Genomic DNA, 8,398 nt, shown 5'->3' on the forward strand with positions numbered 1-8,398 from the left:
CCAAAGTCACCCGTTCATGGGACAATTTTACATTTTATTAACTAGTAAGAGTTCGAGGGGGTGGGGTGAAAATCCGCAAGTGGCGGGAGAATGACGTGGGGGAAAGGTTGCGGCGCTAGCCTGGCTCAGACCTCTGTCCTGACCACCCTGCCCCTCGCTCCCACCCCCGCGCGGGGGTGGCTCGGCCCCCGCGGGACCCAGACCCCGCCTCACTCGCGGAGCATAAGGCGGCCTGCAGTTCCGAGGGACGCCGCGAGGGGGCAGCAAGGGGCCGCCAGGAACGCGGGCAGGGAGACGGTGGCTCCCTGGGTCCCGAGTTCGATCCTCGCTTCCTCCACCCTGCAGGCTGACCTTTAATCCTTCCCCAGGTAAAACGAGTTCCGGGGAAGCTTAAATAACGCGAATATAAACACAGTTTATGAACCCGTTTACCCCCAACTTCATCGCAGGTCGGAACTGTGCACCTCCCACAAGGGCTGTGGGCCAGTTAATGAGCCAGAAGAATTTAAGGAATTTTTATTTAGCCGGTGCGTGATGCGGACAGCTTGTGAGCAGCGGAAAGATGCGATTAAACAATGAGGGGAAAAAGCAAGAAAGGAATAAAAGGAATACAAGGAAGGAAGGAGGGAAGGAAGAAAGAAAGGAAGAAAGAAAAATGCACTTTAAAAAGCTGCCTAAAATCCTCTTTCTCGTCAATAAGCATAGCGGATACTGGTATAAAGCTTCGCAGTCTTTTTTAACTGCGGAAACATGTATACAAATATAAATATATGAGTATTTGCCCACAAGCTTGGGGGTGCAAGAATGTCCACATTACTTCATGAAAATTTTTCTTCACTTTAAACAATGGCTTGTTTTTATAAAGGTAACACAATGCCCAACAGAAAAAAAAAAAATCCAGGCAGTTTAGAAAACTCAAAGGAAATAAGCAGCAAGGCGTGGTCACAAGGCGGCTGGTACCTTCTGGGAATTCCCTGTGGAGCTTTCCCTGCCCCGCCCCCCTCATTTCTGCAGGAGGAAGGACTGCGTAGAAGACACGGCTATTAAGACCGGGGTCAGGAGCCGTGCGGTTTGCTTCTGTGCACACATGGTGACTCGTGTGTGGGTGTGCAGTTTTAAACCAATTAGTAGACTCTGAGGGGGCTGTTCTAAGTTCAGAGAAAAACTGAACAGGAAGTGCAGAGAATTCTCATACACACACACACGTTTTCCTATTATTAAAATTTTGCAGTACAGTCTGATATGTTCGTTACAGTGGATGAGCCGATACTGATACATAATTATCAAAGAAAGTTCGTATTTGTTACTAGGGTCACTTTTTGTGTTGCACCTTCTGCGCATTTTGACAATGCACAGAATGACATGCCTTCACCGTTGTGGGCTCACACGGAAGTCTCACCACCCTAGAAAACACCCCGTGTTCCGTCTGCCCATCCCCCACTCTCCGGAACCCCTTTCAACCACTGATTTTTCTGTCTCCTTTTCCAGAATGTCGTATCATTGGAACCATGCAGTCATCTAGATTTGCTCCCGTATCAGCCTATGTTGTTTTTAAAGTGAAAGAAATGAATGAAATGCTCTTTAAATTGTACTTACTGGAATTTGGAATATGAAGAAGAGCGAAACAATAAATCCTGAGTTTGAGAAAAATTTTTTGAAGCACAAGAAATGTGACTTCCGAATGGAAATAGAACAGAAGTAGAAGGAGGGAGAAAAAAATGTCACCTCCTTGGAAAGAAACCCTGTATGGTTAAGACAGAGTTTATTAAAGTCATTACCTAGTCGCAGTCTCTTGTTTTTAGCCACGTATTTCAAAGTTATACATGAACGGCTCTCTAAAGCGAAAGGTAGGTGACTGGGTCTCTTTGTAAACCCCGAGCCCTTGCAGCTTCTGTCGCTGTAACTCTGCTAACAGTCACAACACGTCCGCGTTCCGTCCCGCGGCCGCGAGCCTCCCAGTTTTGTTTCCAGTTGTGTCCAAAGGATTCAGTGCCCGCCCGCAGCCCTTGCCTCACAGCTCCTCTGCTCCGAGTACTTGACTGTAACTCCTCTGCGGGCCAGCCAGGCTTTATTACCGAGTCGTGCTTTTCAGGATGGCACGAATGGTGCAGCACCTGCTAAGAGGGCCGGTCCACGCCTCGTCGGGGGACTGGACGCCACGGCCCCCCAGGAGCAGCCCGGCTGGCTGTGCCAGGGCTGGGGGAGCCTGCGCGGCGGCCTGGAGGGGGCTCCCACCTCGCTGGGGAGACGTGGTCCGACCACCGGACAGCACAGGCGTCGGCTTCAGCCGGACCGAACTGCTCGGCTAACACAAGGGCGCTCTTTGCGGTTAAGGCTCTTCTTTTACTGCTGCGATGGGTGCTCACGGCCTGGTCTCAGCACCTGGCGGGTGCACAGCACCGCCCGTCAGCGGGGCAGTCACCCTCCCGCCTTCTTTCATGACTGGAAGTCTGCACCTTTTGACCTCCTCCTGCCTTTTTGCCCACCCAGCCCCCTCCCCGGGCAAGCCCCCATCCGTTCCGGGTGCTCACGGGCTTGGGGCTCTTCTGTGGTGGCGGCTGTGGTGGGTTTGTTTGGTGTTTTGGTTTTGCCTCCACAATTAAGTGAACTCAGTTGTTTGTCTCTGACCTACTTCACTTAACGTAATGTCCTCAGGGTCTGTCTGTGTTGTCGGAAATGGCAAGATTTTGTTCTTTTTTGTTTACCCGGGGAAATATTTTATCTTCCCCTTTGAAAGAGGGCGTTGCTGGATATTGTGGGAGCCCGTGTTTGGGTTAACAAATTGCAACAGACCCCAGCCGCTCATCTCCTTACAGAAGAGCAGATGTGCTTAGCAACCGCCCTGCTTGCATAGTTGAAGTTTTAGCAACAACCCAGGCCCCCGGCTATAAACGCTGGACATGCCTGCTGTTAGATAGTCTTCTATCCACAAAACAGCCTTGGGCTGGAATGGTAAACAACTTACAGAAAGCTGCAGACTCAGAGGTGAGAAGGCTGGGCAGCCAATGGAGGGTAAGACCCCCCGAGGGGGCAACCTAAGGCAGGCACAGCCGCCTGAGTCCAAGTCGTTAAGCAGCTGATTCCCGTATGTTCCGCCCTGATAAGCTGAAAGGTACTGGATTCACCAAAAAGGGTCTTCTGACCTTGAGCCAACCACCAACAAAAAACAAAGCCTTTGTACTCATTGTGGTCCCACCCTGTCCTTCCCTAAATTCCTGCATTCCTCCTTCGACTGTACTCAATAAATAAGAGAGATTTGGGAGGCTCGTGCGTGGAGCTGGCTCCCGACTCTTGCTCTTGACTTTTCCACAGAGTCTCAAGCAATTCATTCCATCTCGGTGGGACTTCTGCCGGCCAGAACCCACAGCTGGTGACGAACCCACAGGTTCCAGGAGTCTCGGTGGACAGCTGTTTCTTGGAGCACTTTGGAGCTGCCACCCCGTGGCCTCCCGTCCCGCGTGGTTCACGCTGGGAAGGCGCCACTCCTCCACTTGGGCTCCCTCGCGAGTGACGCGCGGCTGTTGCTTGCGGCTGCAGGGCCTTCTGCTGGCCCTTGCCTGCAGGCGCCTGTGCCCAGAGGCGTCAGTTTGCGACTCTCTCTGTATTTGTCTCGTCTGGGGTGTGCTCAGCCCCCGGGTGTGTAGGCCCTGGTTCTCAGCCACCTGTGGGGTTTCTGCAGCACCTCCTTGCTTACTTTCCTCTCCCTTCACCTCCCGGCGGTTCCACGATGTACGTGGTGACGTGCTCGGGGTGCCCCACATTTCTCTAACGCTCTCTTCGTGTTTGTTTGCTCTTTTTTCTGTCTAGTCTTCAATTTGCATAATCTCCAGCAGTCTGCATTCACGTTCAGTGCTCCTTCTGTCAGTTCACGTCTCCTGTCAGGCCCTTCCAGAGGATCACAAACTGCAGTCTTCGCCCCCAAGACTTTCGCTGACTTCCTTTTCACAAACTTTGTCTCTCTGTTGGTGTTTTCTGCTTGACACCTTCCTTTACTTCTTTCATTGCCGTTTCCTTTAGTTTTGTAAACGTGTTTAAAATGCCTGCTTTAAACGCTTCTGATAAAGCTGACATCTGGTCTCTCTCACAGGCCGTTTCTGCTGCCTAGCTTTTCCCCCCGCACATGGCTCACGCTCTCCTGTTTGCTTTATTCTTTGGCCGTCTCCGGGTGGCCCATTGCAGCAGTGCCGGGTGGGGGTTTCCTTGCCCTGGGGCTTCTTGCCGGCATTTCCTTGTTTATTGACGTGTGACAGCGGGAGGATTTTAGTGGCGTCTCTGCACCAGTGCAGCCCCGGACGGACGCTGTTCCTGGGGGAGCGGGCGGGGTGCCCACGTCACCTGGACGGGGGGGGGGGGGTCCGGTCGGGCTCTTTCTCTTTCCCTGAGTGTATCTGGCTGTTAGACTTCCCTCCTTTCCTGCTGATTTCTCTGTTGTTTTCAGTAACGCCCTGGGTCGTAAATTGCTCTACAGACGAATCCAGTCGGATTCCGGCTCCTTTCAAGGAATGGTGTTTGATCCGTACTTGATTATTTGCTCTAACCCCAGAAGGGCTCTTGGTACCTGTGTATTCCCTGACTCCCTCCTGGACACCGGCCGGCCTGCAGTCTGGCCTGCACCCCGAATCTCCTCTCTGCTGCCTCCCCCAGAACCTCCACTCTTCTTGACAGACCTCTAGGCTTGAATTTCCTCACTCTCTGCTGCAAATGAGGTCAGTCCCTTTGGGAAGAGAGTGGGAGCTCTCTGGGGGGCTCAGGAGCCAGGGCAGGGCGGCCGGGGTGCCGGGAACCTCAGCACACGGACTCAGGGCGGAGCCTCTGTTCCACGAAGGCCCCCCCCACACACCCAGGCTGAGCCTGCTCCTCCCAGGAGCTGGGGGAGGGGCCCTGTGTCCCCGGCAGGGACGGGAGGGGGCTCCCAGGTCTTGCACAACCTTCCTGAGTGGAGTCGGACTTGGAACCAGGAGGAGGTTGAGGGGCAGGAGGTCAAATACCGCAGACTGTCACTTTTCTTACAAATTTTCATAAATGTTCTTGCACAGATATTTCTCCATTTCTGTTCATCCTTTGGACAATTTCCAGAAAGTTTAAGTATCTTCTAGGGTTTTTTCCACCACTTTTCACCAGTCTCATGGGGAGCAGTTCAGCGGAGCTTCTCTGGCCGGGTGCTGAGCTCCGAAGGCAGGCTCTGCCATTCACCTTCTTGTCACTGGCAAGTGCACACCCCTGCCTGCCATCGGGCCAGGCACAGGGGACAGACTCAAGCAGCAGCTCGAGGACCTTGCTTTTCCCTCCACTCTCCTGTCCAGCTTCCCCTGACACGGCTGGCTTCCCTGCCCCAGGATGGAGCCCAGGGGATGTTTCAGTCAACCTCGCAGGAAAGTCCCACCTCTCCGCAGCGGCCAAGCTTCAGTCCAGTCTCGTAATTATAGAACCCAGTTTTCACGGGCAGTGTGGTCCCCCGAGCCCGCACCCAACTCCGGGCCTGGAAGGGGAGACTGTGGCCAATTCCAGCTCTGTGTCCTCATCTCCGGGTCCCCAGCTGCCACTTCTGACTTAGCCCTGGACCAGCCCTGGGGTTGTGGGGGTTCCTGTGGCTACTGTGACAAGTCACCGTAGGCTTCAGTGGTGTAACACCACCAGATTATTCTCTACAGTTCTGGGGGGGCCAGACCTGCATCCCCAGGCAGCGCTGGCTCCTCCTGGGGCCGCCGGGAGCACCCCTCCTGCCTTGTCAGCCTCAGAGCTGCGTTCCCTCCAGCCCCGGGCTCCCGGCCCTTCCTCCCTCTCCGAGCCGACAGCCTGACGTCACCTGCTGCTTCTGCGTCACGTCTCCCTCTGCCTCCCTCACAGGACACTTGAGATCACATCTTGGGCGTCCTGGTTAACTCAGGACCACCTCCCCATCTCAAAAGCTTCCACTTCCTGTTTGCCATCACATCGAAAAGGATGAGATACCTAGGAGCAAGCCTGCCCAGGGGGCACAGGACCAGCTCTCCCAAACCTGTAAGGCGCTGACTAAAGACAGTGAGGACATAAACCAGTGGAAAGACGTGCTGTGCTCTTGGATTAGAAGACTCGGTGTTGTTACAGTGGCCGTGCTGCCCAAGGCAGTCTGCAGGCTCAGTGTGGTCCCCATCAAGTTATCAACGACATTCTTCACAGCGCTGGGACAAAAAACGTTACAATTTGTATGGAAACACAAAAGACCCCAAATAGCCAAAACAATCTTGAAAAAGAAGAACAGAGCTGGGGGAATCACGCTCCCTGACTTCAGAGCATACCACAAAGCTACAGCCATCAAAACAGCATGGTGCTGGCACAAAAACAGACACACAGATCAGTGGGACAGGATAGAGAGTCCAGAAATAAACCCATGCACTCATGGTCAATTAACCTACGACAAAGGAGGCATGAATACACAATGGAGAAAAGACAGTCTCTTCAACAAGCGGTGCTGGGAACACTGGACAGCCACATGTAAAACAAAGAGATTAGGACATTCTCTAACACCATGTGCCAAATAAACTGCAAATGGATTAAAGACTCACATGCAAGGCCAGACACTATAAAACTCCTAGAGGAAAACACAGGCAGAGCACTCTTGGGCATAAGTCACAGCAAATTTTTTTTTTTAAATCAGCTGCCTACAGTCATGGAAATAAAATCAAAAATAAGCAAGTGGGATCTAATTAAACTCAAAAGCTTTTGTACAGCTAAGGACACCATCAACAGAACAAAAAGACAACCTAAAGAACGGGAGAAAACATTTGTAAGTGATGCGACCGACAAGGGACTTTGCAACAGCCGAGACACGGAAACACGCAGACGTCCGCCGACAGCTGACTGGGTGAAGAAGCTGTGGTGTGTTTACACAGTGGAACACTACTCAGCCATAGAAAAGAATAAAATACTGCCGTTTGCAGTATTCGCAACATGGTTGGACCTGGAGATCGTCATTCTAAGTGAAGTAAGTCAGAAAGGGAGAGAAATACCATATGATGTACGTGCTTACGAGTGGATTCTAAAAAACGGACACAAATAACCTTATCTACAAAACAGAAACAGACTCAGAGACACACAGAACAAGCTTATGGTTACCAGGGGTAAAGGGGGTGGGAAGGGATAAAGTGGGAATTTGAAACTTGCACGCCCGGGGGAGGGATGGAAACGCTGACCATCGTGACTGTGGTGGTGGTTTCATGGGCGCACACGTCTATCAGAATTCATCAAACTGTGCATCTGAAATATGTGTAGTTTGCTGTACAGGACTCATACCACAATTAAGGTGTTAAAAAAAAAAATAAAAGAGCCTCTACTTAATTCGGCTGCAAAGCCCCTCTGTCACCTAAGGGCATGCTCACAGGTCCAGGGAGCAGGACCCGGTGTCTCTGGGCGTTAGTCAGTTGGCCTACGGGGGTTTGGGGTCTCAGGACCGAGACGGTCTTATGTGGCCCGCACCCCACGGCCTGGCCTGGTCAGTGTCACCGCTGCCTTTTCCTCCTGGTGTGGGGGGCTTCTGAGGGGCCTCCATGGGGACCCAGCTGCGGCTGCTGGTGGGGCTTGGTGCTGTCCCAGCTGCTGACCCTGATGCCCCTCATTCTAGGCCTCCGCGTCCACCCTCAGGTGGGGCGCCCAGGCCCCGGGGGCCCTCCCAGCCAAGTCCCCTGGTGGGCTCCTGTCTGGCCTCTGGGAGTGGGGTGCATCAGCCCTCCTGCGAAGACTGGATGCTCGCGCCCACCCCGACCCCGGCTCTCCCGACTCCCCGCAGCCGGGCTGCAGGCGGGCCCGCGGGCACGGGGCCTATGGAGCCGGCCTGGGCTCCGCTCGCCCGGACTGGGCACCAGCCCTGCCCCCAAGCAGCCGCGGGCCCTTTGGAGAGACGCTCTCCTTTCTGCACAGAACAAGTGCTTTGAAAAGCAAAATAAGCCCCCTGCTGGGCCCCAGGCCCCTGGGGACACACACTCAGCTTCATAACAGGGGCCCTCCCCCGCCTCACCTCCAGGCACCTCAGATTGGGGGCGAGGTGGATGCCCCCACGCCCCGCATGGCACCACTCTGAGGCTTTGAAACCTCACTGAGAAGGAGCCGGAAAGAAGCGCTTTGTAACATCCTGTCCTGGGGGTCTGGGGCAGGGGAAGGAAGCATGAGGGGCTGGAGGAGAAGTGGGGAGGGGCTGGGGGGCGCCCCGCCAGGCCCTTAGGATGGGGGCGTCGGGGGGTTCTAAGGCACCTGACGGCTTCTGCCATCTTCCTTGTCTTCCCCCTCAACATTTTTTTTAACTAAACCTTTTATTTTGAGAGCACTGTAGATTCATATATATGTATATATATATATATCTTAGCAACTTTCTACATGGAAACATTTCAGACCTTTAGAAAAGCTGTGAGAATGGCAGACACCC

This window comes from Camelus ferus, chromosome 16, assembly GCF_009834535.1.
Source record: "Camelus ferus isolate YT-003-E chromosome 16, BCGSAC_Cfer_1.0, whole genome shotgun sequence".
Lineage (NCBI taxonomy): Eukaryota > Metazoa > Chordata > Mammalia > Artiodactyla > Camelidae > Camelus > Camelus ferus.